The sequence below is a fragment of the Chrysemys picta genome, chromosome 9 (genome assembly GCF_011386835.1).
Source record: "Chrysemys picta bellii isolate R12L10 chromosome 9, ASM1138683v2, whole genome shotgun sequence".
Classification (NCBI taxonomy): domain Eukaryota; kingdom Metazoa; phylum Chordata; order Testudines; family Emydidae; genus Chrysemys; species Chrysemys picta.
In genome coordinates this window covers 99328155-99356085 of record NC_088799.1, presented here as the reverse complement: position 1 = coordinate 99356085, position 27931 = coordinate 99328155, and the positions used below count along the sequence as shown (strand labels likewise).

At 47.0% G+C, this 27931-nt stretch overlaps 1 long non-coding RNA gene across 1 annotated transcript in view; it reads right to left on the bottom strand.

Moving 5' to 3' along the window:
- Positions 1-27686, bottom strand: part of LOC112058711 (uncharacterized) — a 60998-nt gene extending 33312 nt beyond the window's left edge. The window contains exon 1 of the long non-coding RNA XR_002887859.2: positions 27530-27686. This is a non-coding gene — a long non-coding RNA (uncharacterized LOC112058711). The remainder of the gene's footprint in view (positions 1-27529) is intronic.
- Positions 27687-27931: the final 245 nt, after the last annotated feature.

Below are 27931 nucleotides of genomic sequence, written 5' to 3'. Positions count from 1 at the left end.
GTGGCCGTGATAAATACCTCCTCCTGTTGGAATTGAAGATGATAGGTTCTGCCAATAACCCTGTTAGGTTGATGCCATTGGGTGTGGAGAGCTTTGAGCTGACTGGTTCCAGATTTCATCCGAGACAAGACATTAAAGAAAGTTGCCTGGAGCTTCGTGGCTTGGCAAAAATCAGTGCAGCTGGGGTCACGGTTACTCCACCCATCAGTGACCGAACTTTTTCCCTCCTTTCCTTGGCGTGCTCCTGACAAATGGATTCACGCACTTGAACTTTAGGTGGAAGAGTTTCTTTGGCACTATTAATGGGAATCTCATTGGCGTTACCTGAACTATTGGCAACCGGTCAGCACGTCTCTTAGCAGACGGCTTCAACAGCTGAGCATTTTCAGGCACGAGGATTAATATACAGCTCTGACAAACAAAAAATCAAAGACACTCTCTCTCTTTTTATTTTTTTAACTATGGAAACCACAGCTAACCAAGTATCTAGTGATGAAGGGAGGGCCACTGTATTGAATATAGCAGACATCAAAGGGTTTATACAGCCCTTACATCCCACAAGCCCTGAGTAAGAGGCAGTGAATAGTTGTGCTCTCCCAGGAGCAGACCACCCCAGCTGCTCTTTTGCTGAGGGTAGAACGAAACTCTATCACCCCTCTACCCAGCACAGTTTGCTTCCCCCTCGGCATCAGCTTGGCTATGCTGCGTTGTGCAAGTCTCTGCTTGTTCCTTGCCCACCTGTTTGGAAGGGGAGTAGCAGCTCATCTGCTCTCCCCAGGCACAGACTGCCAATGGGGGTAGCCTACTCAGGGGAGTTCCTTCTTTTCCTGCCCAGCATGGGCCCGTGAACAGCCCATGAATGAACCCAATGGGAAGAAGAATCCTGTTAATTCAGTGTGCGATAACCGCGTTGTGTGTTTTCCCTCGAGAAGGAACTCTTGGAATTTGTGGGACACTTGAGGCTGAATTTCCTCTGCTAAGCCAGGTGAATGCAGATTACCTTGGCACTGAAGAGCTTTCCCAAGTAGCTACTCACCAAAAGGCAATGGTCACAAGAATTTAAATGTAAAGCACATTGTGCTCCCTTATTAAAATATTTTGACTCATGTATCAAAGGGGAAAAGGGGGACTGTGTCAGCACATGTCAAAATACTTAGATGGTGGAAGTCAACTTCTGATGATGTTTAGTCAAAATGGGTTGAGAGCAGATATGTGAAAACATTTAGGCAGAGCTCATTTTTGAGACACATGACAAAGAAAGGAAATCAGCTGCCCTGTGTCAAAATGCTCTGACAGACTTGATGTCAATTGTTTTTCATAGCCAGCCCAGTATCTAAAAAGCTAAACTTCATAAAAAGTGGGGGGGAGGCGGCGGGGGAGTCCTCGGGGAACAGGCTGATAACCCTGGTTAACAGCTCAAACATCCTCCATCTTAACGCCCCGGCATTCAGAAAGTTGAACAACTCAATTCCTTTGGTGGCACTTGAGTGTTTTGTTCCACACACAAAAGGTTTCTAAAATCTTTGCAGATCCTATCACCTAAAAGCTGCAAATGAAAACTGTTAGTATTTGGAAAGATCGTGTAAGTTTAGGCTTAAGGGGAAAGCTAGACCGCCTAATGCAAAAAAGTAACAGCTGAAAAATCTGAAACCTGCAAAAACCTTCAAGCTGTATTTACTAAGCTGATAAAAGGTAGTTTGCATAAATTTTTAGGAACAGGGGAAATCCCTAGTATATTAACATGAGCTTCTCACAGTTTTATAGTTAAGTAAACATGCTTCACTACAAGAAAATTGTTAAGAGAATTTGCGACAATAATGAAGGTCAGAATTAACTTTATAGCTTACATTTAAGATTAGGAAATACTATATAATATTGAAATGTGGTTTCTGTGTTATATAAAATACCACTGAACAGAGAGAAGCCTGCTATTCTGTCCCAGCGTTGGTTGGCTGGTTGGTAATCTTATTACTGAATGAATGTAGCTAAATGCTTTGAAATAACTGGATGTCTATAGTTTTTTCCCCACCTGGCAGAATAGAAGAATGAGTAAAAATGAAAGAGACACACACACACATTTAGGGACCACTGAAGTGTGCACCACTTCCCCCCTCTATAAAATAAATGTAAATGTAGAGCATTGTGAAGAGATAACAGTGGAAGCTCTCAGTCTGAGCTGATGTTTCTTTCTTACCTCATGCTATTTTGCCTAGGAATGAGAGGGTGTTTTGGTGAGTATGAATAGCCACTGCTATCAGATCCTTTAATAGTCACAAGTTAAAAAGCCAGCCAGATATTAGCTCTCCACTTTCTTGCTTGTATTGGTTTCTTGTTCTAGCCTGAAGGTCAGACTCCTTTCTTGGTCCACGGACCAAAGCGATCATATATGTATGTTTGGTTCGTTTTTGTACTTTAAGGTTTATCCTCCTAGTTATAGAGTGAACTGATAGGCAGTTCATCCACCAGTGAAATGCAGTCACTTCTGGGAGGAAACCTGGATAGAAAAATTGAGGACAGGAAGTACTAGATTCATTTGAAATTGCCATATGAGGATGGAAGGAATTTTGGTAACTGTAACGATATTAGCCCTGTTGGAATGTGGCCAAGGCACTGAGATTAGCAAGACCATTTTCCAAGGACCTGGTTTTTACAGAAAAGCGGGTACTGCAATGACACACTGGTACCATGCCAGGGGATTGGTTCATAGCAGACTCCGAGGGGAGAGTGCGGTGATGAATCCAGGTGCTTCAGGCAAGAGATTTGCCAAATAAATTGCCCCCACCCACCTAGGGAATCAGGTCTAGAACCTTGTCCCATCCGTGTCTAGGTTGTGAGCTAAAGAGCTCCCTTAGGAAGTAGCAGGTTCCTTTGCGTGGTTGGGAATGAACCCTAGAGAACACCAGGGTTGTATAGACCTGTACACCTCCAGGCAATGTTCATCACCTATTACCCCTCTGATTAGACCAGCTCATTCATCCCAGGTACTTATCTGGCCCCCTCACTGTAGTATCAGAGCACCTCACGGTCTAATGCACTATCCTCACACCAACCCTATGAGACAGGGCAGTGCTGTTCTCTCTATGGGGAACTGAGGCACGGTTCCCTCCGTGACTTGCCCAAGGTCACACAGGAAGCTGGTGGAAGAGCAGAGAACTGGACCCAGGTCTCCAGTCCTAGGCTAGTGCCGTAACCGCTCGAAGTGGTTCACAGGAAGCATGTGAGTTTCACAGTTAAAATCCCATAGCAGGGTGCTAGTCTATAACAACTCCTGCTAACAGCAGCCACAGTCTCGCGCTCTTGGACCCTGGTGCTTCAGCAGTACAATACATACACCGGGATTCCCCCTGTCTGCTACAACCCGTCAATGTAATGGCATACAAGGGCTTGAAAAGCCCTGGAGTTGGCCACAGAGACCTGTCCCAGTCTGGGTACTAATATAGGGCTGCACTAGGTGGTACTACACAGGTCTCCCCACAAGCCTCAGCACAGGGGGTGGGCCAGAGGGGACATGCCTGGGGCAGGAGGGGAATCCTAATAGTGCATCCTCCTACCAGGCTTCCGGGCAGCTCAGGAGGCTACAGGCATTTAGAGCAGCTACGAAGGCTGCTCTGAATTACACTGGAGGACACGTACCCCAGAACTGGAGGGCACAAGCCGCCTTTTCACCTGTGTGCGCTGTGCCCCCTGAAAGCATAGCCCCTAATTTTATTCACAGCTTCCAACACCTGAGCTTGAGGGAATCCGTGGCATTCCTCTGGATTTACTCTGGTATAAGTGAGAGCTGATGGTTGCCCAGGAAGCGTCACTTTCTTTGTCTTTGAGCCAGCAATACAAACCCAACAGCTTCTGCTTTGCCTACCAAAACTGCCCAAGCAGATCAAGCCCCCCGCTCGAAGGAGCCCCACTGAAAAGGCAGTCACTGCTTTTATTTCATCTGCTTGCCTGCATCACTTCAAGGCAGGCTCAAGTATGATTGTTCAGCCTTGGTCTCAGCAGGTTAAGAAGAGGGAGCTTAGCTTGAGGCACATGAGTCGTACCAGACAGAAGCGCCGGAGCAAGAGGTCACCAAGCACTATCGATTCCTGTTTGAGCTCGGAGTTTGAAGGGTTATCCTGATCAGAAGCAAAGCACGGCAGTGGATTTTCAGTCTTGAAATGCCTTGGGACGCTTCCAAAAATAGAGACCGAGCTGCCAGAAAATTGACACTTCCTCCAACCGATATTAACGTATCCAGGGAGCAAACTGCAGCTTTCACCAAGTCTGGGGAGAAAAAAGGTTTTCTCCATGCAATGAAACCCAGCACTGTTTCTGAGGCAAGGGGTGTGTGTGTGAGGATTGCCTGTTCTGTTTATTCCCTTTGAAGTGCCTGTCATTGGCCGTTGTCAGAAGACCGGGTACTGGGCTAGAGGGTCTGTTGGTCTGACCCCATACAGCCGTTCTTAATCATTTGGAGAATAAATATAAAGCTGAATTTCCAACATCTGTAAAAATGGGAAATCCTGGTCCTGTGATAACGACCTATCCACTGACCTCACTTCTTGCCAAACAATTGCAGTAGGTGTAACCCTCCCATCTGATGGATGTTGGTACAGTGCAGTGTTCACTGGGCCATTATTTCCCTGCTGCTTTCTGATTGGTCAGGTGCCCTTCAGCCAATCGAGGAACAGCTCATCTTCAGCAGGTCCATTTAGTTCTTTAGTAAAAGCAAGCTGTCCTCTAAGAATAGACTGGCTTCTGGATTGCTGCGCCTGTGGAAGTGCTACGATATCGGTGAATAACGATCAAGCAGTCTGATGAGCTAGCATGTTTCATTAGGTGGGCAGCATGGTCTAGTGTTTCTCAATCTTTTTGATACCAGGGACCGGCTTGCTGCCTTCTTAAACTGTGTCAGGGAGATCTCGGGGACCAGCGCTGGTCCATGGACCGGTCATCGAGAAACACTGGTCCAGTGGAATGAGCAAGAGAGTAGGAACCAGGAGCTCCTGAGCTCTAATCTTAACGCTGTGTTTGCTGTATGGCCTCTGGGAAACCACTTAACATCTTTGTTTCCCCCTCTATAAAATGGGGAATAATGATACTTTGCCCTTGTATAACGCCTTCTATTGGAGGATCTCAAAGCACTTTACAAATGATCATTTAAACTTGCAACATCTCTCTGAGGTAGGTAACCACTGGTAGGATTCATTCATTATCACCATGTGGGGAAGCAGGGATGTAGCTAGATTGTGCAGCATTTGAGAACAGCTGGTTTTAGTTACTTAATTAACATCTTTCCCCCCCCCCCAAAAAAAACTCCTTTTCCCAATGATCTGCAGCCATCAAGTTGTGAACTTTACGGAGGGGTCTTCGGGACCCTGTGCTCTTACTGACGCCCCTTCTGTGCTCCTCCCACTTCCCTCCCCTTGTTTGTCATACTCGCTCCCTACATCCGGTTTCAAAATAGATTGTAACTTTTTGGGACTGAGAAGCAGATTTACCTGAGTGTCTATCCAGTGCCTGGCACTGTGGGATCCCAATTCTGACAGGGGCTTTGGGCAGTCCTGCAGTATAACTAATCATTAGTTCCTTACCCTGGCCTTGTTATGCTTAAACAAAGCACACGAGATCTTTTATAGGGGAGAAGGCAACACACCGCATTTAGCTGTTAGCATATGCTTTTTAGTCACACACACACACACACACCCCATGCACACAGTCCCGCCAGTTGATGTTTATAGTTACCAGTCCAGAGTCTGGATTAATTTAGGGGCCAGCCAGATTGGTTGCAGAAGGGAGCCGGGCTCTGTTGGTTGCGATCCAATGCTCCGGGAGTAGTGGCATGACGAACCCAAAGTTCCAGGGCAAAGCACCCTGTTTTTATAGGTGCGTGTTGTTTATTTTTGTTTGTTTATGGATTTTGCTGTGTCAGTTTATGACCGGTTACTCCTTAATTGATGTTATTTTTTGATGTAAACATTCCTCCGAGAGAGTTATTTTGTCCCGGATTTGATTTAATTAATTGTTTTTAGGAGCGCCAGCCTCTACCTCAGGGTCGTCAATCTGCCCTTCCTCAATCATGGCTGCGCGTTGATGGTTTTTTGGTGTTACTAAGTTTTGATAAGTGTCTTTGTTTTTCCTTTTTTGACTATCTGGTTAACAATGGCCTTTACACCTTGTCTTTTTCTGATGCATGCATTTCTCATTTACACAAACAGTCTTTTACCGAGACCTTTGAGAATACAAACAGCAGTATTTTATATTGAGCAAAAAGACCTTGTAAATTATAAAACTTAGCATGGTTTAACCAAAACAATTCACATTCAGGCCCAGGCCTTCAACGTTCCTCTAATTTACTTAACATAGACACAGTACAGGATCCTGTCTTTTACTAACAAAACCTTAAAACAAAGAACTAAAAAGGGCCCAATTTGTAATGCATATGGGAAACCGAATTCCATAGTCCCAGAGGGTCATTCCTTTCTGCTATTCAAAAAGGGTGGCTGGCAGGATGAAATCAAATCATACATTAATTCTCATAGTACAATTATAAAATCCTGCTCCGACACCCCCGCATGGAAGTCTCTGGCAGGCTGAGGGTAGAGCTCTGAGCTCCTTAATTCTAGGCCAGTGATTTAGCCATGAGACCATCCTTCCCCTGCTTCTATAATTCACAGGGGTGCCTGGAGAACTGATTGGTTAATGTTTGCACAACACTGTGGATGGTTAAGGCCAGATTCTGACCATAGGAAGCATACGGCAAGTATGGTGAGCACTGATTGTAGTAAGGGCCTCAAGCATGTCCCACTGCAAGTGGGAACAAATCCTGGATTTCAAACAGCAAGTGGCTGGCAGCCTGCAAAAACAACAGCTCTCCTTCCATGCCAAGGTCCTCTGGCATAGGCACTCTTACGGGGCTCCTGTTCAACTAATCTCAGTTACACTGATGTAAATCTGGAGTAGCTTTGCCGGAGTCATGGGAGTTGCCCTGGAGTCTCCGGTGTAACTCAGATCAGAATCTGGCCGGTAAAGCACTCATCTAAGTATTTTTAGAACTGCCGCTCCCTTGTAAACAGAACTGTTATCGGACAGGCAGAAGGACAGAGGAACACTCTCCCTGCTCATTTCAAAATACAGCCCGACAGATAAGTCTGCTGTAACCTAGGCTGCTGCTCCTCTTTGTCTTGGCTGTCACCCCCACACCACTTCCTTTCCTGTTCGGCCAAGACCAGGGGTGAAAGTAACGTAAAGGATTTACCAGTACTCTGGAGTCCTTAGGAGGGGGTGGGGCCTCAACCAGAAGAGGCGTGGCCTCTATCGGAAGAGGCCAGGCCTTTAAATCCCCGGGCACTTTAAATCAGGATTTAAAGGGCCCAGGGGTGGGGCTGTGGTAGCAGCAGCTGGGAGCCCTGGGCCCTTTAAATCACCCCCAGAGCTACGAGCTGCAGAGGTGGCTGGGAGCCCCGGGGGTGATTTAAAGGGCCCAGGGCTCCAGCTGCTGTTACCACAGTGGAGCCCTGGGCCCTTTAAATTGCCACCCGAGCCACGCTGCTGGAGCCCCACGGTAGTGGCAGCGGCGGTGCTCCAGGGATGATTTAAAGGGCCCAGGGCGGTAGCGGCTACTGGAGCCTTGGACCCTTTAAATCATCCCTGGAGCCCTGGGGAGGCGGCAGCGGGGCAGGTACAATCATTAGTTTTATACTTATGTAAAAGTGCCCAGAGTGTGAGACAGGTACTTACTGATGACCTAAATAAAATAAATGTGGCATCGCTCACAAGTGGCTAGATCCCTTTGTGTCCTGCATTCTAAAACCATCAGCCAATCAGTCCTGTTTAAGTATGAATTTTCTCTCCATATTATGTAAGTGTAATGGCCAAAGTGAATTGGGATTTTGACTGCCTCTATTTTTTTGGGTGCCCAGCTTGACACAACTTAAAGAATCCTGTTTTTCAGAAACTCCTGAGCATCCTTCTTCTGAAAATCAGAGCTCTGTATGGTGTCTCAAGCTGGGCACCTACAAAATAGAAGCACCCAAAACGACCGGTCACTTTATATAGTGTGCCATAGGCCGTGGAGCTACCGGGGCCACCTGGGCTATGGCCTGGCCACTTTTTGGATGGGTCAGACCTAAGTGGCACTGTGCCCCTGTGCCACTCGCTAAGATTTGGAGGGAGTGGGTGTAGGTGCTCATGGGCCAGGATGGGGGTGTCAGGCTGCTGCGGGAGGGAGGGACAACTCAGAGAAGAGGGTCAGGTAGGGTGATGTGGCAATGGGGCTACTCGTGCTTAAACGCCTAAAGGCCTTGCTCTCTGTGTAGACACATCCCCTCTTCTGTTGCAATAAGAACAATGTTGTACAAAGGAGCTGGGATCGTGATTCTACTTTGGAGCCGAGCTCAATCTCTGTTCACTTGCACTTATCATTCATTGTCAATTATAAACCTAGCAGCAATATTTGGAGGTGCATGTTGCTGGTTGGGTCAGAGAAGACCAAGCACCTTTATGTACGTATGGCTGCCTAAAATGATTTGCTCAGCTTTAAATGATGGAAATTTCTTCTCAAATGTTGTAAGCTAGGAAATAGCATTGCTCCCCAAACCTAAAAAGCCTCTTTTATGTGACTATTTCTTAGGTGACCAAAGTGTCTGAGTTTTACAAGAGCTGCTTATCCTTTGATAAAACAAAATCAGTGAATTTATGCTGACAGCTTCAGATGCCGTGGAAACCTAAGCAACCTTTCACCAACATATGTTTGCTGGATCATGTCTTAAGAATAAACTGCAAAAGCATCTCTGGTAATTTAATGAGTAATAAAGAAGACTGTTTTATTTACATATAAAAAAATTTTAGAACCCTACATTGTTACCAGAAACACCCAAAACGAAAGGTTGTGCTAGGTGGAATGGGTATTTTTGTCCCACAATTAAAAACATTTAAAAAAAAATAAAATGCAAAGAAAGATTGGGGCAGAGTCTGAACGACAAAATCATTATTAATCAATCACAGTCTGTGTCACGATACCCTCTGATACTTCATTAAAACAAAATTAGGGACCTGACCACGTAGCTTTGACCTCTTTTGCCTTTTGGAAATATTTGATGAAGGTGCTTCCATGCAATTTGGAGGAACAAGTAGATTCACAGTGTTAACAGTGAGTGATGTGGGTTTTTCCCCTAGGTTACTGTTACAAGAAGGCAAGTTCTGGAGCACAGAAAAAACACTTAGCCAACCAGAACAAATTAATTGTGTGTGTACAAATTCTGCCACTTGTACACAGATGCACCATTCTGCCACATATACACACCTCCTTCTATCACTTACACACATACATCCCCTTCTTCTGCAGCTTGTTCTTCTAGCAACACAACTTGTGAAACAAATGAAAGCCAAAGCATAGCACCATCCCTTATTAATATAGCAGTCTTTAGGAAAATTAGAGGATTAATTAAACGTCTTCATGCAATAACATAATGCTAACTGTTTACACTAAGCCACATTTACTTATGCAAATGATCATAACTGGAAAATTACTTCCTGTATAATTGTAATAGGGAATTAAAGACATGTGGAGGACATGCAAGGCAATCATTTTTTAATTATACACTCCAAAATGAACGAGGGGAAGACCTAATCTGCCTATGTAAATGTTAATTATTAATTTAGTGGATAGGTGCAAATGAGCTTGAAAGATCTGGGCTGTAATTATAACAGTCTAAGGGCCCAATCCCACCAATTTGCTCACAAGAGTTGTCCCAGTGACTCCATGTGAGGAAGTGTTGTAGATGCAAATCCAGGGATTCTGTGTCTGACCCTGAATTGAGCAGCCTCCTCTCACTGGAGTCTATGGGAACTGAGAATGCTCAGCATCTCCAGGGGGGAGCCTTGTTTACACTGAAGCCATGCAGAACTGATTCCAATAGGTATTGGATCAGGCCACTCATGTTCGGCCCATATGCCGATCAATTCAATTGCACACACAACAATTTGTTGCTGCTATATTTAAAATGAAATGGCCCCAGCTTGGGACCTAAATGCTAGGATCTTGGGGGAGCTATGCGAGCAATTAACCCAAACAGGGCCTGCGCAGGCAAATAGGGAAAGCAAAACCTCCCTGTTTGCATGTACCTGTGAACTCCAGTGTATTTTTTGTGTAATGATTTAAGACCCTTTGCTCCTGGATTGAATAGCCGTGTTTTGTTTCCCTGTGCTGCTTTAAGAACAAAAATGACAATGGAAGAAGTCGTAGCTGCTGTTTACATGACAGGCAGATCACTTGCCTTCAGTTCTCAGGGTTGCCCAGTGATAAGACGCTTTGCACAAGCTCAGATTAATGTGTACCATACATTTTGGAGATGCTGTATTGTCACTTGACCGCAGGGTCACTGCAGGGTAAGTCAGGAGTGTCTTCAAAGGGCTTCTGCATTCGGCATTGCATTGCAGGGTGCCTCAACGGGGTTATTGCGGAAAGAATTGGGGAGAAGCATGAGAAAATGGCAGTATTTAGGCCCAATTTGTTGTGGGAAAGTGCAGAGGGAACTAGCCTGTTTCTGGCCATCTCGCAGCAATAGAGATCTAGTCGTTCTCGACTGCAAGGGTGGCAGATGTGATGCCAGGAAACAAGGTGAGGAGGGGAAGGCTGTGTCAGCGAAAAGCCGAGGACCTGAGAAGGTATGTGGGAGTCTCTTCCCATCCCCCAACAGACCTGGGAGGTAGTCCCTGATGAGGGGTCTTTTTTTATCTCCTCTCTCAGGATGCAGGTCTATTTTTACCTGGGGAATGGGTCCTTTGTTTTCCACACACACACCCCTCCCCAATTGCTGGTATGGATGAGATCGCTGAATGGGAATCTTTCTTCCCAACCTGCACCCTGGGAAGTGCAGCTACCCCGGTCGATAGACTGGGGTCTGCCTTCCCTCCTGGCCCCCGAGAAATGGCATCACCCCTCCTAGCAGGCAGGATGGAACCCTGGCTGACTCTCTCCCATTCCCTCCCATTGTGGGGTAACTGTCCCCGCTATTTCCCCATGGGGATCCCCAGATAGAGGGGTGTCTCTATCCCAGTCACAGGGATGGCTCTGTCTGCAGGGAGGTGGTCCCCTGAGCTCTCTCCAGTGGCAGATCAAAGCACATGATAGCTGAGGAGCCTGGACACCTTATCTGTATGTGTGCAGCAGCCATATTAGCAGCATGTGTGCATGTATATCCGTCTGCGGGGAGTACGCCTGTGATTATGCATTCAACAGGCATTGGGAGGTGTGCAGGGTGGAGCCAATGCAGTGAACTTCAAAGAGCTCCCCCTTGTCATTCAGCCTGGACCCATGTTGCTGTAGCCTTTCTCACTGGAGATTAGATACGTAGCTAGATTAGATAGAATGATGAAAGTGCACAGTACATGCTGCTTTCCAGCCTGGGGGTTACATGCATCCCTCTCCCCCTCCCCCTCTTTGTACTCGCTGCCACAAACTTCAACCAGGAGCGGCCCAGGCTGTACGGCCGTATTATTCTCGCCATCTTCCTGACAGGCGTAGTAATATACAGAGCTATCTCAAGCTGGGACCATTTGAATGAAGGAGATTTCAGATGTCTCACTGAGGCACAAGGCAACAAACTGCTTCATAAGGTGGGCACGTGAGACACTGGGGAAACTAACTAGAAATGAATCCAAGAGGAGGGACGGTTGGCAGGGCTGCCTAGAAGGTTCATCAGCTGGAAAACTGAAATATGTAACTGTTCTAGAGAAGCACTAATAATGGGTGTGTTGGTTGGTTGGGGTTTATTAAACTGCTGCTTAAACTGTTTTGCTACTGTAATAAAGATTCAGCAGTCTTCGTATAGTAACAATAACAACATTTGTTCAATGGCTAAGATCCTATTAAGTATTTCTCAACAGAAACCCCCCAGAATATATAAAGAATTGGTCATGGCCAGTTTCTGATAGCCTTCCTCACACTGAGCAGTACCAACTCTTGCAATAGTTGTGACTATTACTGGATCAAAGTACTAATCCATGTGATTTATCTGAATCTAGCCCCAATTTAACAAAAACAAAAATATAATTGGCCAATTCCCGGATTGTTTGTTTGTTTTTAGTTTGTTTGATTTCTAATTTTGCTCACTGGGATTCATATCTCCCTTTCCTGAGACATGCTGTACAACGATTTGACAAGCGAAGCATCATAATGTGACTATTTCTGAAATATTTGTGCAGTAGAAATTCCAAGGCCTTCCTAGATGTACAAGAATGTTTGAGAGTGTTAATGCAAGCCGCCTGTAACTAAAGAAGCGTTTGCTACTCAAACAGATATATTATTTTTGAAGGGTACTTCTTTGAACATTAAGCCTTTCTCATGCTACACAGTGTTTGCATTCTTTTGTCTTGCATCCCTTTTAAATTTTCCCCAGGACATTTCAACTATTTTTTGTCTCTCTCTCCTAGCTCTGCTCAAAACCAGTAAACTAATAGGTGATGAAGGGCTGAATAATAATTCCCAACTTCCTGAAAGATTTTTCTCTAAAGGTATTGAAAGGGAGGAAAAACAAAAACACATGTTGCAGAATACTTGCATATTTTACACAGACTTTTTATTACATAAAATAGCGACCCCGTATGTGATTACTTTGAAGAAACTTCTAGGAAGCACAATAAATTCAGTTTCTTTTTTTAACTCTTGCACAGTTCATATGCATGTTCATTTATTTCTCATTATAAAGCAGTTGTTTTCTCACCAGTTCTGATTTTTATTAGAGTTGTGGTTCTACAATATCTCATAAATGAATCGCATTATTACCAAGGTTACAGTGTCTAGTTAGATCAAAATACTTACAAAAATGTTGACATCCAAGGGTTTGTTTTAAATGAAAGCAGGGTGGATGGTGCAATGGTTTATTCCTAGTAGCATTTCATCTTGGGAGATGTGGGGCCAAGTCTATTACTAGTCCATTAACCAGGTGCAACTGCACTGAAGCTAGTGGAGTCAATGTACTGGATCCGCTTAAACCAGTTGCATATGTGGCCCAGGTTTTTAAAGGTATTTAGATCTTGCTGAGCTCAGCGGTGCAACACTTAACTGATTTAGGAGCCTAAATCTCATTTTCAAAAGGGATTTAGGCCCTTAGGAATCTCAATTCCATCAACAGTCGATGGTGCCTTATGGAGTCCTATATCTGGAAACAAAAGATGCTAGCTTCAGCCAACTGTGGGACAATGGAATCCTTTGGGTATGCACCCATGGGTAGCCTGAGGGTCAGTTACTTCACATCCAGTTTATATCTACTATAGGTGAAACCTTGACCTATTGAAATCAATGGCAAAACTTCCATTGACTTCTGTGGAGTCAGGATTTCATCCTATGTATATATCCTGAACACCTTACTGAGTATTTACTGGAACACGCATTATTCACTTGCCTTATGTGAATCACTACAAATTTAAAGTGTTGACTGATGCTCCTGACCCAAGAATAATGTAAGACAGTAGGAAGCAAGACCAACCACCAAACAAAAATGCAGATAAACGATTGTCAAATCTGCAATAAGATCTTACATGTTTCTTTGAACTAATTAATTAAAACAGATTTTAAATGTTTTTCAGTTAATGGAAATAGTATGATTACGTCTCACTGGTGGTGAAAGATGGGACTGCAGTCTATATTCTTTGTATTTGATTATTCACAGGATCTGTGTAACTTTTATGGTGAGGTCAGTGAGTGTATTCATGAGTTAGAGAGCAACATCCTGGAGAGTGCAGAGGACTTTCATCACTCAGACATCAGGAAAGGGAATCCTTTCGTATGATTGAGTTAGCTATTACTTTAAAACAAAACAAAAGGTGTGATTTTGAGCAGGCTCAAGGTCTGCATCCTTCATCAAGCAGGGGGCTCGTGATCTGCCTTTGATTGTTCAGTTTATTCAAGCCAATTTCCTCTCTGCTTCCTCAAATTGTTACGGCCTAAATATTTAAGCTCGCAGGTCCTTGTCCAACCATTCTTGTTCAAGCAAAACACCGAGTGGTAGGGTTGGAATAATAGACATGTCCACCCACTGCTTATGAAGAACTGCTCGCTGATGTACAATCGTGTGTGCTTTTTCCATTCTCCCGGTTCCCATCGGACAGCCTTAAAAACGGCCCTGTCTGGCTTTTCCTGATATCCAGCCTCAACTTTTCTTTAGCTAACTTCTTCCCATTACTCTTACTTATCCCTCCTTAGGCCAGCCTAGACAATTTTTTTCTCCTTGGTTGTTTTATATTAGTTGAACTTGCTTGTGGATCGGTACCATCTCCCACTTTAACATTAATACATCTTCTGAGCAAAGCCAGACCCAGGACGCTCATCTTAGCAAGAAGTATAATCCAGAAATAATATTGTTTCGCACAGCACGTAAACCCTCCCGGGCATGACTGACAAGTGAGAAATCGAGAGGTCCTAAACGTACAGGAGACCAACATTCCCCGACAACATACCAGCCGTGCTGGGCTATGGCTGGTGAACAGTAGAAAGTAGTTCACTCACAGAGACATTTTAAGGCAGGTCCTCAGCCGGTGTCAATTGGCATAACTGTGTCAGTTTTCATGGAAACAAGCTGATGTCCCCCAGCGGAGGATCTGGCTATCTGCGTTTGTCGCTAGTTTGGGGATTTATTCTCTCTGGAGAAAGCCACTACATGGGGAAAAAAATCCAGTGAGCTTCCAGCGATCAACTTGCTGTAATGCAAGTAAATCTCCTGGGGGAGCCTGCTGCGTTCCCCTCGGCCTTACCTTGCCCATGGCAAGGAGAGAATACGGTGCCCCCCAAAAGACAAAGTGGAATTCACGTATTCCACCAACTCCACCCCTGTTAACGTGCCTGATTCATGAATGAAAAGCACCACCGCGGTGTTAGATAACCTGCCTTCCCAGCACTGGGTTTGCACTGGCCTTTTCGGTCCAGCTCATCCCTGCTCAGGAGGGTCTCCTGTCGGGGACTGGCATTCCAGAGACGAGGGGCCTAGTTTTAAACACCCTACATCAACCCCACCCCCGCTTGTTCTGTGTGGGTAACTCCCCAGCCCCCCCCCCCCCCAGGGGCAGCACTCCGACCCCCCTCGCTGCCATCCCTAGCTTTGCCCAGCAGGGTGCGCCACTACTGAGGGGTTAACAGACACTGCATAGGAACCAAACTAGCCCCGTAGTCCTCTCTGCTGGGGGGGGGGGGGGTTGCACCTCCTCTGGGTGCATGGGAGGTGTAACCCCTAAAGAGGCGGGTCATTTCCTACTCAGGCTAGTCCCCCCCCCCAGCTGACAGGCGGGGGCTGGAGTCTCTCTCCCCTCCTGCAGTCAGATCTCCCAGAGGTGGGGGTGGCTCAGAAACACCTCCCCCCCCGCCCGCCCGATTCCCGAGGCACGTTTCTCTGCAGGCTGCCCCCGCCTGCAATCGTGCGGCTTTAGGGCAGCAAAAGGGGCCCCCAGGGAACGGTTCGGCACCGACAAGCCAGGCGGCTCTCACGGCCTTGCCTCAGCCCGGCTAGTCCATCATTTATAGGCGGCAGTAAATAAAATCGGTTTCTGCGCCTTTCAGAAAGGAGCCGTCGAGCGGCAAACACCCACCCGAGGGCAGTTAACCCAGCAGCCTGGAAAGAGCCTGGCGAGTCCCCCCTGCTCGCAGGGAGGGGCCAGGCGAGCCGCTGCATTGCGCAGCGCGGGGAATCGAACCCGCGGCCGGGGGCTGGCTCAGGCTACCCCCGCCCCGCAGAATCCAATGATTCGCGTTGCTCCGCAGGAGCGTTTGCGAGGTTCCCGCCTGATCGCCTTGACCGTGAAACCCGACTCCCGAGCACTTGACCTGACTGTCCCAGGGCAGCCCGTTCCCGCTAGCAATTGTCCCCATGCGGCCCTGGAACCCGAGCCCCGGGCCCTGGGGGCGTTCACGGGAGCAGCGGGTTCCAGGCAGAAAACAAACTCTCTGCGAAAAGGGACCCAACAGACCCCTCTGCTTCCCCCAGCTCCACGGGCGCTCCCCAAACACACTCCAGGGAGAGCATGTTTCGCTCATAGGAACAGCTAACCAGGGATACAGTAAATCCGCAACACACAAACCCCTCCTCCCCACGGTCTTATTAGTGATTTTGCAGCTTTCCCTCTGCAGTGGTTTGCTTTTAAAGGCTTGTTTTTGACTAATGCGCTCATTCGTTGTCTGCAACCAGACGGTTAATTAAGGTGACTTTTGTTAGATCATTACAGATAATCAGGAAAACATTCTAATAGATATAATTATAATACAATCTGTTCCAACACCTGCACATATTCCAGTTTGCTTCGAGTCTATGGCACCCTACCGGCTCCGCAGTCCTGATAGTTTTTTTCCCCCTGACCAGAAGATTTAATATGTGAGAGGAGATAGATTTCACGAAAACGTGGCGTCCCTTCTGTAGCTGCATCTGCTCCATTAGATTAGGAAAAGTAAGACATTTTGATACTAATTGCAAATAAACGTTGATGTGTTCACCCTGTAATTCATTTAATGAAGTTCAGATGAAACTCAGAAATTGGTCAAGTAAAAGGCCCCCCGTGGAGTCTATTGTGGGAGGGAAAGAGAGTTCCAGAGGTAACGTGGCACAGGGGGCCAGGGACAGATGTAACCTATGAAGCCAGCATTGTGGTTGAGCTACAAAGAACACAGAATGGTGCCCACCCCCCACCAAAGAAGGAAGGACATTTCCTAGCTCAGCATATGTTCCTGACACGAAATCGAAGCTTGCACGATCCCGATTGAAAGTGCAAACGATTCGCCAGTAGATGTTATTCAGAGATTGGCATGTACATGGACTGTTGGAGGAGCCAAGCACCAATGTGGTCAGACAGGCGGGTCTGAGCATCAAACCATAAATCCATTCAATCCCCTTTGCCAGTGACCTTTCAAACGTGTGGCCTCCTTCCGTTCATGCACGTTGTGGCGCCCACTCAAATAGTTGCTGCAAAACCTAGTCCTTTTCACCCCTGTGTTCCGTTATCCAGGGCTGGGTTTTAAGAACTTTACTTCCGCTGTGTAGTTTAAAGGGGGTACGTGTGAGCTTTTCTGGTGTCTCAGGATTAGTTGTTGGAGTGGTCCGAGAATACCACCCGGATTTGGAGTTTTAAATGGATGCAACAGGGCCATTTCTTTGTCCGCTCTCCAGACAGGGACTGTGAACAGATGCCGTAGACAGAGACTGGTACATGCCATATGCATCCTGTATGACTCCCCCCCTCCCCCTCCCGTTTTTGGAAGCCCTGTGCAGCTGGGAATTTATTAGAGTTAACCCCTGTAATATTAGATCGCCGTTTTGTTTGCTTTGACTCAGTCTGTAGCAGATACGGACAGAACTTTACAGCTCAGATGGGAACTCAGCGCTGAGATCAACAGTTAGGAATTTCTGGATCTAGACCCAATGACATGGCAGTAGCATCGCTGCAGCAAAACCCATCGATTGTCTAACCCCTGCAGTTCTCACTCCCGCAAAACCCCCAGTGGTTCTGTTGGGCCTGGGAGGTCGAGCCGGGTGAGGACTGCATGCCTGGCTCCAGTAAGGTAAGCAATTCCCGTCAGCTAGCTCACTTCTTAACTTGTAGGAAGGAGGTTGAGAGGAGGAAGAGTCCTAACGGGGCAGACACTATAGCAAATTCTAAAAGCAGAGAATGGAGATAAGCCAGCCAAGTGCAGGACAACCCTGTGTAAAGCAGCCATAGACGAAGACTACTTAGAGAGGGTGTCAGGTTTTGTGCTTCTCGTATTGGGATATAAATGAAGTATTAGAGCTGCAGTTTTATCCTACACAGGTTAATCCCGCTGCTTTGCTCATCCCTCAAATGTGTGGATCCCTCACAAACCTATTCTTTCTATTGCTGGAAGGCTCATGTCCTAGTGAACCTTTCACTGATTTGCCCCTTCCGGAACTGCGAGTGACAGCGAATCTGGAGCGACCATAAAATGTACTTGCTTTCGTTTGGTATTAAGTATTGTGAGCATCCATTTCTTCCGGCCAGTTAGACCGCACTTGTGTTTCTTCATTCGGGAAATAAAGCGGAGTTAGGGAAACCTCTCTACCGATGCATGGGGACTTCTACAATAAACCATAGCACTTTCTATGGTGATGCTTTGCATAGGTGAACTGAACCTCTTTAGGTGTGTCGGGAAGTGATAGGCTGTACGTGGCGTTAGGCACGTTTTAAACATGGCCATGCAGGGGGACAGGCGCCAGGAACTGCAGTTGGGGAAAGAATTGGCTAGAATTGTTCCGCTAATGTTGTTTCCTTTGGTGGAGGTGTGCAAACCTCCGTGGTAACAAGTTTAGAAAAAAAACCAAACCCACACCATCGGGGAAGTCAGCCCCCAAAGTGAAACTTATGAAGACGTGAAAGCACCGAAACTAGAGTTTGAACATCCTACACTATTTGCATTTCTATCACATCGAATCAAGATCAGATAGTTCAACTTAAAAAAAAAATCTATTCAACTTCAGCCAAAGACCCCCGCAGAGAATGACCGGGTCCGACCCATATACCCTCGCTTGGCAGTGAGAGCTCTGCCCTTGACTTCGGTGGGCTCTGGGTCAGGCCAGGTGTAAAAAACGCGCTCTAGACAGTTCAGATTTCTTAGGTCAACCGTGTGTCCACACAGCATTGTTCCCCGTGCTATCTTCTGTGAGGCTCCGCCCATGTCACGCACGGAGGTGAAATCAATCCTAGCAGCCCGCTGAACCATAGCTTGAATGCCCCCCCCCTTTAAAACGCCGGTTTTGTTTGTAATTGCTCTAGTTAAAAACGCTGCTAAACGGTCCCCAGAGCCAGGAGAGATTTGATATGTCACATAAAAACAGCCCTCTGGTTTTGTCACATTAAAATGATGGAAACCTTTAAGAAACGGTGAGGGGGTACACACAAGCCACTTTCAGGGTGAGTGATCCTTCACAAAGTTCGTTTTTAAAATGTCATACAAGATTTAATGCAACCCCCTTGAAAAGCCTCCAGTGGAGCGAGGCCGCTGTTTGGGGAAGTCTGGAAAGAAGCTGCCGAAAACAGTTTGGGTCCTATGGGCGGGGGGTGGGAAACCTCTCCTGCTGCTTAAGAGGAGCGATGTGGAGAAATCCCACTAGCTGTGCTCCCTGGGCAGAATGGTGGCGCAGCTGCCGCATATCTGCGCATCCTACAAGTGTGAGTGTATCCACACCACACCCCGGTGCCAGTCCGGAAGGGGTGTGTGTGTGTGTGTGTGTGTGGACACACTCTCTCTCTCTCTCTCTCTGGAAGCAATCAGGAAGCCCCGCAGCGAGGAAGGACCGGAGCAGTGCGAGGTGCACTACACCCACCCCGAGATGGGGCTTGCCGATTGGGACGTTGCCGTTTTTGCCCCGCGGCCGGCCGGGCTGGGGGGCGGATCACAGCCCTGGCTGCCCTGGGCCTCTGTCTCGGCGCTGCGCTCGGCTGGCCCGTTGCGCGGCTCCGGCACATGGTTCGCATTCCTCACTTTAGTGCCAGCGCTGAAATCCAGCCCCGCGCTGTGGGAACCACACGGTCCCCCGCCCTACTCCCCCTGCCGTTTTTATTAGCCGGGGCGGGGGAGTTGATCCATCCCAGTTGTTCCTGATCTTTCCCAGGCTGGAGCCGGGCTGAACAGCTGCGCGGGAGGCTCCAGTCTGCGCCCCCCTCTCCGAGCCAGAGCGCAGAGCGCGCCAGCCCGCTACCGCCCCCAGCCGCACGGCCGCGGCGCGGAGCCGCACCGCCCGCTGCGGGGCGAGGGGAAGGCGGCCCGAGAAGCAGCCGGCGGCCCGCTGGCCTGTGAGAGTGCGGGGCTGGGCGAGCCGTTCTGGGAGCGGAGATTTACGATGCGGGCGGACAGAGCGTGACAGCGGTATATCATCATCAGGCTGGGCCGGGAGAAAGCAAACAGCTCGCCCACAAAAAAGCCGCGCCTCGCAATTCAGCCGCGTTGTTAGGACAACGCAAACTATCCTTGACGTGATTAGTTCCACTTCAAAGGCATTTACATTCAACAGGGGCAAACGCAGCCGCTTTTCATGTCCCCAGAAAGGGGATTTCGCACTAAGGAGAGTCATATGTTTGCGCCGTCTATTTATTTTTCCTCATTCAGGGGCCACTTGTATAAAATAAACAGAAAGCTCCGCACTAGGGCGCTGCTCAGGGCCAGGCCGGCTGGGCGGTGGAGCTGATAAAAGCAGCGCTCTCGGCCTCCGGGTCTTACAAGGGGGGGACTAGGACTTTTTTTTTTTCTTCCGGTGTTGGTGCTGGGAAGTAAAAAGACAACACTTAAAAAACTGACCTCAGGAGTCGGCTCTCCTGGGCCATCTGTGATTCACTGGAGGAGGCGGGACACACATTTGGTTGGATCACAAAGACCCAGAGTATCTTGACACAGTTTGGGGAAGGTTTTAAAACAACAGCTCGACCCCCTCCCAAGCCCCAGACACCGTGTTCGACAAGTTGTCTGCACTGCTACGGGGTTTGGAGTTTGGGTGGGCAGCCTGGCATCTGATGCTCTATAACTGGGGAAGAGACTTTGTACCTTAAAAAAAGACACTCAGGCCTGAGCAAATTCCCTTAATGCCCTTCCACCTCCGGGTTAGTTTGGTCATGTGTAAAGTTTACTCTGGTCCAGATCAGAAAGAGTCTAGTACAAGAGACCACGAAAGAAGGAAAGAAAGATGCTAGGCTTCAACCAGAAGAATCCTTAACCAAATCCTGATTATTTTACCACAAAGATCTGATAATTTCTTGCATCAAAACGGAAATCAACCATGACTTTCCTTTGGGGGATGCCATTTCTTTAGTTCCAAAGTTACCTGTGTTCCATGCAAAACTGGTACCCCCCTCACTTTTAGTGTCTGATAATGATTTACAGACAAAAAGAATCATGAAGCCGAGGATGTAGGAAGGTTGTGGACACGAAATGGGGGAATTGCACCGCATTTTAAGATTCCTGTGTTAATAATTTTTTTTTTGCACTTTTCATTTTGTTGCGCATTGTATCCCATATTGGGCCTTAGCAGCAGGAGACGGAAAAAGTCAGCTAGTGCCCAATTTCTTATGAAACCCAGTTACTGCTCAAAATTCAATACGGGAAGATAATCTAAATAACAAGCTATCTTCAGGAGCCTGCGTAACAGTTTTCCAAAATATTTTGTCTCCCACAGAAGTCTCAAAGCATATGCACTGAATTACTTTTAACATTGGTGCAGATCAAACTTTTTTTCAAGTCACCATTGTGGGGAGGTTAACACTCTACACAGTGTAAATCTAACAGCTAGTGCTGGTTTTTAAAATGTCTACAGGTGTCCTGAATATTATCAACTCAGTATCGTAGGCCCACAAACTGTCTGCCCCTGTCCTGTTTAAAAGCTGAGGTCAGGATGTAGGCCCTCTTAATAAATAAATAGCAGCATGCAAGTCTGCATCTAGATCCCAGGGATCAAGACCTGCAGGCTTTATTCTGATTTTAATGGCAGCTTTTGCCTATGTTTAATAATGCAGTGATTCCAGTTTTATTGTTCTGTAAATGAATGTGATTCATTCCCAAACTGTGCATAACAATCTTTTTGTTTGTCTGCACAAGGAAGTTTCCTACATTGTTTTGTCTCTCTATTTTACGGGCTCTTTCATCAGGGGTGTCGGAAAAGGAAGGAGGGTTCCTAGGCATTACAGTCATACATAAGGTGTATGGAAAAATACATTTAAATAAATTCTGAATTTGCTCAAACTTCAACTTACTTGTGAAATCAAACCCTAAAAGTTCCACGTTCCATAAATTTGATCCCTTTAAACTTTTGATAATGCTAGGATTCCAGCACAATACAATTAAAGCCAAGCTAAAACTGCCAAAGATCAACACAGTCTTCCCTGCAAGTGACCAGTACCTACGGAGGTGTGTGAGAGAATGTAGCATGGCGTGAGTGTCAGCATGCATAAGAAATGCAGCAAAAAAGACCATTGCCACTGGAAAGAAGAGTAGTAAACTCAGAAAAAAATACTGAGAGCGGGTCAGAGGGACTGGGGATCTGGAAGAGGGGAAAGAGAGACTGGAGAAAGAAAACTAACAGAATGAAGAGAGGCTTGGACAGAGAAATGACCTTGGAATGGAGAGAGAGATCTTGCCATGAAAAAAAGAGAGACTAGCCAATGAGATGTGCTGAGGGATGCAGTCCTTGAAGATCCAGCCAAGAGAGCTGTGTGTCTGAAAAGCTTTATATATTAGTTGTGTTATTTTCCATTCCTAAAGATATCATCTTTTCAGTCAGAAAAACACATTTTTATTGAATTCTGTGAATGTTCGTATTGAAAGAAAAATGTGTTTTTCATTTCTGACTTCTTTGTTTTATGAAACATTGGCCACTTTAGAACTTTTTGAAAGATCCTAGAGAACCCTGGAACTTTTAAGTTCCATCCTTAATAGCGTCATGTAAAAAGGCACTATCAAGAAGTTAAATCTCATGTATGTGTTAACTTTAACATGATCTTCTCGAGTGGAATTTCCTCTGGATTACAAGTATCATTTTTTTAAAAATTCCACCATCTCATTGGTGCAGGGCTGGAATAATACTAAGGTATTAAAATACTGATGCTCTCTTTAGTTACTGGCTATGTGTTCTGCATACTGCAGCTGAATCACTTTGTAGCCTCTGGCTATGAAGTTGAGTGGTCTTGGTGGTTAGTTTCTTTGGATGCTGTGATTATGTATTTGGAGGTGTCCGCACTGCTTGACTACTTTGGGTGATGCTTTTACATTCTAGGCATCTTCTGCACCATTAGTTGCTTGCTGCTTAGGATGTTGTGAACAATCCCTGAGTTAGTTTTGTTTTTAATTTCTTGCTAGCATGTAACCATGTCTTGATGTCTTCAGCCTTTCTCATAACTGCCTTGATGATGATGTGCAGTTGGGATAGCATCCAATAAGAGGTGGAAAGAGGAGTAGCTGGGGGAGGAGGGGAAATACACTTCCTCACTTGAAATGAGCAACAATGTGATTTTCTGCTTTCAGCAGGAGCTAGGTTGGGGAGTGGCCACCAATGGAGACCCCTGAGTTTAGTGGCCTGTCTGCTGATGTAATTGACTACATTACACAAGGGTCACTGATTGCCCCAGGGAATTCTGTTGGACTCTTGTGACAACCTAGTTGTTCTCTGTAGGGGGTCCGGTATTGGAAACTCATTGGACAAGGGCTACGTTGGATGTGCTATTAGAACCCAGTGATGGGCTTCTTTGGACCATGCTAGGTTCCATTTGGCCACCTAGGGGAATGTGAGAGTCTGCCTCACTTGGCTGATGCCCACAAAAAGAGCAGTATGGCAAACAGAGCTCCATTTCCTGCCTACCGGTGCCTGATAATCAGTTTGCCCACCCCCGCACTGGCACTGTCACCTGCGTTTCATAAGCAGTTACAGCTGTCTGTTGCATAGTTAGTCATGGGTTTGCTTGTGCTTGCAGAAAGGAGAGACAAGGAAATGGAGATCCAAGAGACATGGGAAGAGGGTGTGAATAAAACCCAATCACTGTTGGAAAACTCTACACTGGATGATGATGTTTGCACTGCATTAACTTTGGCCACACCATGTACCTTGCCACACCAATAAAGTTATAGAAATCGAATTGATTGGCTAGTTATTTTTTATCTGGGGCAGCTAGTGAAACCCCTCAGAAAATACAAGGTGTTCTGTGCCCAGCGACGCTACATCACTGAGGCATGAGACATTGTTTCATCATATTCTTGTAGGGGGCAGGCAAAGAGAGAGGACATGAGAGGGGAAAGAGATGACAAAGAGGAGGAGAAAGGGTTGAGCATGAATGGGAACCCTGGGCCAGGTAGCAAAGGCCCCTCCCCATGTGGTCTCTTCCCCCCTTGTTATCGAGTTGTCTTTCTCTTTCTTCGATTTTTGTGTGTGTGTCTCTCCCCTCCTTCTTGTCTCTCTGTTTCCCCTCACATACTTGTCTCTCTCCTCCCCTCCCTCTTTCTTGTCTGTCTCAGCCCCACACCCCTTTGTCTCGCTCTGCTGCTCTAGATTGCTTTTGTGTGCTAATAGCAGCTGAATGAAAGTGAGTCAAAGAATCCCATCTCTGAAGGTCGTCTCCCCCCCCCACCCCCCCGAATCTTGTAGAGCCCTTGAGCTGGAAGTCTGGGGTTTTCAATTCACTTTTATTCAACTGTATAAAGGCAAATCCAGCCCCCACATCTGTGGCTTCAGAAGTCCCCTAGAAGTGGAACTGATGCAGGTCCCCCACATTCTGAAGGGATAACAAGGGGGTGGCACAGAGCCACAGCGCAGTGGCGTATGGGTAGGGCAGGTACCACTGTATGGAACTTCTGAGCCTCCCACTGTGGTAGAGGGGTTTGGGGGCTGTGGGCAGACTCTGGGCTGAAGTAGTCTCTGGAGATCATCTGTGGAGTCGCTTTGTGGCCTGGAGGAGAGGATTCTTTCCCCCTGCATCTCCTAAGGCCGTTGCTTGGGCTATGTACTGGTTGCCCTTTGGCCCTTAGTGCCTGTACATTGACATGGAGATCAGGAGAGAAGGGCAGACATGGTGGGAGAGAGGTTGAACAGGACAGGGGGAGCTGGAAAGAGACAACATGGGCTTTCTTGGCCCATTTCGGGATCCATGTGGCTGCGTAGGTCAAGGCAAAGGTCTGCCTCATTTGGTTGATGTCCGTAAAAAAAAACCCTGTGTGGCAGGCAGAGCTCCCATTCCTGCCCATCTGCTTTTCAGTGTGCCCACCCAAGTACTGGCATGGTTACTTAGCCTGCTAACTCCCTGTCCCCAAGAGCTTACAGTCTACAAACGCCAGACAGACAAAAGAAGGACTATTATTTCCATTGTAAACTCTTTGGGGCTTTTTGTTCTGTGTCTGCACAGTGCCTAGCACCATGGGGTCCTGGGCCATGCATGGGCTCCTAGGGACTGCAGTAAGACAATAATATTTATTATAGGTGGCAAATGAAGGCCTGTGAGCTTAAGAGTGGAATTTTCAAAAGGTCCAAAGTGACTTGCCCAAGGTCACGTGGAGCATCGGTGGCAGAGTTGGGAAATGTACCCAGATCTCCTGAGCCCCAGCCCCATGCCTTAGCCATAAGGCCAGCCTTCCTTTCTTTATTTTCAGACTTAAAATATTTGGAGATTCCCCTCCCCCTCCCCAGGTTTTACACCAAGTTGATCAAATGTCTTTAGAAATTGATCCCTTCTCCATGGGACTAATAATGACAATTAATTTCTAACTCAACCATGCTGCTGTGCAGCCTTGGTGACCCTGTGCTCAGTCTGTCTGTCTTCCTGCGTCACTCGGGGTCCGGGCTCATTTTTACACGCTTCTGCTGAGCTCCGGCACAGGAGCGCCGGTGACCTCTTTCTGGTGGGGGTGGCGGAGTTCAGTGACCACTTGAAGGCTTTTCATTTGCAAACTAGGTGACAGCCGGCACTGAAAATTTGAGCCACCCTCCTTCTGACTAGTAAGGGTGCAAAGCTATCAGCCAACAGCTCCAGCAAAGATGGCAGCCAGCCCACTATGTGGGGAGATGGTTACAGCTGAGGTGGGTGGTTTCTACCCACACTCTGAAATTTGGGAGCTGAAATCTGGGTTTGTTTTTGTCTTGCAGTGGGGGAGAGGGGATTTGCTGCTTAAAGAAAATGTTCAGATGCTGTCTGTGGAACACGCGTCTCCAAATATATCAGGACCTAGTTTATGCCTCGCAGAGGAAAACTCGGCGCATTTGGCCCAAACTTTCCTGGGGAAGGTCAGCCCAGTGTGTAAGGAGAGGCTCTGCCCCCAGCCTGGAGTCAGGAGTTGCAGATCCGTTGCAGGGAAGGGGAGGAAGGTACAGAATGAACTGCTCTCCCCTGAGCAGTCCAGCTCTCTCTCTCCCTCCCACTGTGGCTGTGAAAACCAGCCAAGTTATTGCAAACCCCTGGCTCTAGCCACCCTCTGTACATAGCTTCTGTGCTGCGGGATGGGAGTGCTGGGGCCAGGTAATTGCATCAAGATCTTCCTTGGGACTTGTGGTGGATGGCTGCAGGCCAACCTCTTTCTTCATGGTCCTGAGGGCTGTCTCGTCTCCCTGCCTGAGATCTGCCCCAGAGCTTCTTTCAGAGACCCGGGCCCACCCAAAGAGCCTGTCCACCCTGCAATGGGGGCACACTTTTAAACATGGTTTAAAATCTGCTTCCCCTGCCTGCTTCTCTCCCGCCTCCGTTCCCATTCAGGGCTTCCCTTCCTGTGAGTTCGTTCTTCCCCAGGGGCTTTTCTCACTCCTGGAACGTGACGGTTTCACTTCTAAAGCTATTCCCCACCTGCAGAGTACGCAAGAGGGCAGCTCCTCAGCTGTCACAGGCCCACTGATGTCAACAGGCCTATGACAATCTACCCCAGTTGAGGGTCTACCCCAAAGTGTTGACTGTCTACCTTCCTGACCGTGTGCTTTCCAGTGGCACCTCTGTTACTGGCTTCAACCAGCTGAAATTAGTCCGCCGGCCCACGGGCTTCCTGTATTCAGCAGGTGCTTTCCCAGCTGTTCTCCCAGTGTGACTAACTGCAGTTCTCAGGGGGGTCATCATCGCCTTTTGCTTCAATGGTGGCCGAATGCCTCATTCTTTATCGCTCTCTTCTTTAGAAAGAAGCCTCTGATAGCTCTTGGGAATTGACATATCCCACTGACCATGCTCAGGGAATCTTCCAGCTGGTCTAGCGGGGGTTGTTCTTCCTGGGGTGAATGAATGCCAGTGAGCCTGAGAAAAATGCCAAGGAACTGTGGCCCAACGTTTGGGGAACTGGCTCTTTCCTGGCTGACAGGTGTTCTCCTGCATCCAGCAAACGAGCTTTTTATGCCAGCGACCTGACTGCACACTCCTGGGATTGGCTGGAAGGGAGAGGCCAATGGATGACATAAACTGTCTGTCTGAATTCAGAAATGAAACCACCAGCCAGGGAAGAGTAACAGAGGCCAAGAAAAATAAATCAGTGATTGGAACGCTCCCTTCAGGAGACATAAAATAGCTCCTCTTTTTAAAAGATGATCTCGAGTGTTACATGAGCCCAGCAGTCCCCCTGGTTCTGAGTTCATATAGGAGAGGTAACAACTGGCACCTGCTTTGTAACTGCAGTTGGATTTCAAGGCAGCAAGAATTAGGGTTAGGTTAATTCATTTTGCCTAACTTCCCATCCATTTAAATACTGTGGATTTAAAAGTTCAGCTCAAATGTTGAATGATATTGGGTTGGCTTCCCATTTAGGAGAAGCTGTGGAAAAAATGTAGCAGAGATGGGGGGAGAGAAATTCTAATGAAAAAGTAAATACAGAATTTATACTGCCTGGGTATGACACCTACTTGTGCCATCCTAACTTTTATTTGATCATCAGGTGAGTGAGGGGAGAGCATCCTTCTATCTGGAATGCATAACACAAGTTTCCTTTTAACTAAAAAAATCTTGTTTAGAAGTGAATCACTTTACAAAGTAATATGGGCTTAGATTACGCAATAAAAAATAAACGAATTCAAACCAGTTTTGCGAACAAACTAATGTTGATGGGCTTCCGTAGCAAACTGACCTTTCATCTGAACTGTACCCGTTGCCTCAGAATCAGAATTCATGACCCTCTGGAGTGTGCAGGACCTGGCGCATTCTGGGGTGAAATCCTGGCTCCACTGGAGTCAATGGAAGTGTTTTGATGCAGCATTCAGTTTCCTGGGGTGGACCATAAACCATCAATGCTGTATGATAAGAGCGTGAAAACTCGCTTTCATAAACCTATTACAGACTTTCACATATTAAAAAAGTGTAATTAATAATACATTTGCCACATCTCCATGTCACTTTAAATTTGTATTACTTTTCAGAGTGTGCACTATGGCGGTAGGAACAACGTAAACTGGCAGAACGCTTTAGCTGAAGTCAGCACGTTTGTCAGCTGCCACTTGTACTGTGCACATTAGTTCTTCAAAACCCAGAT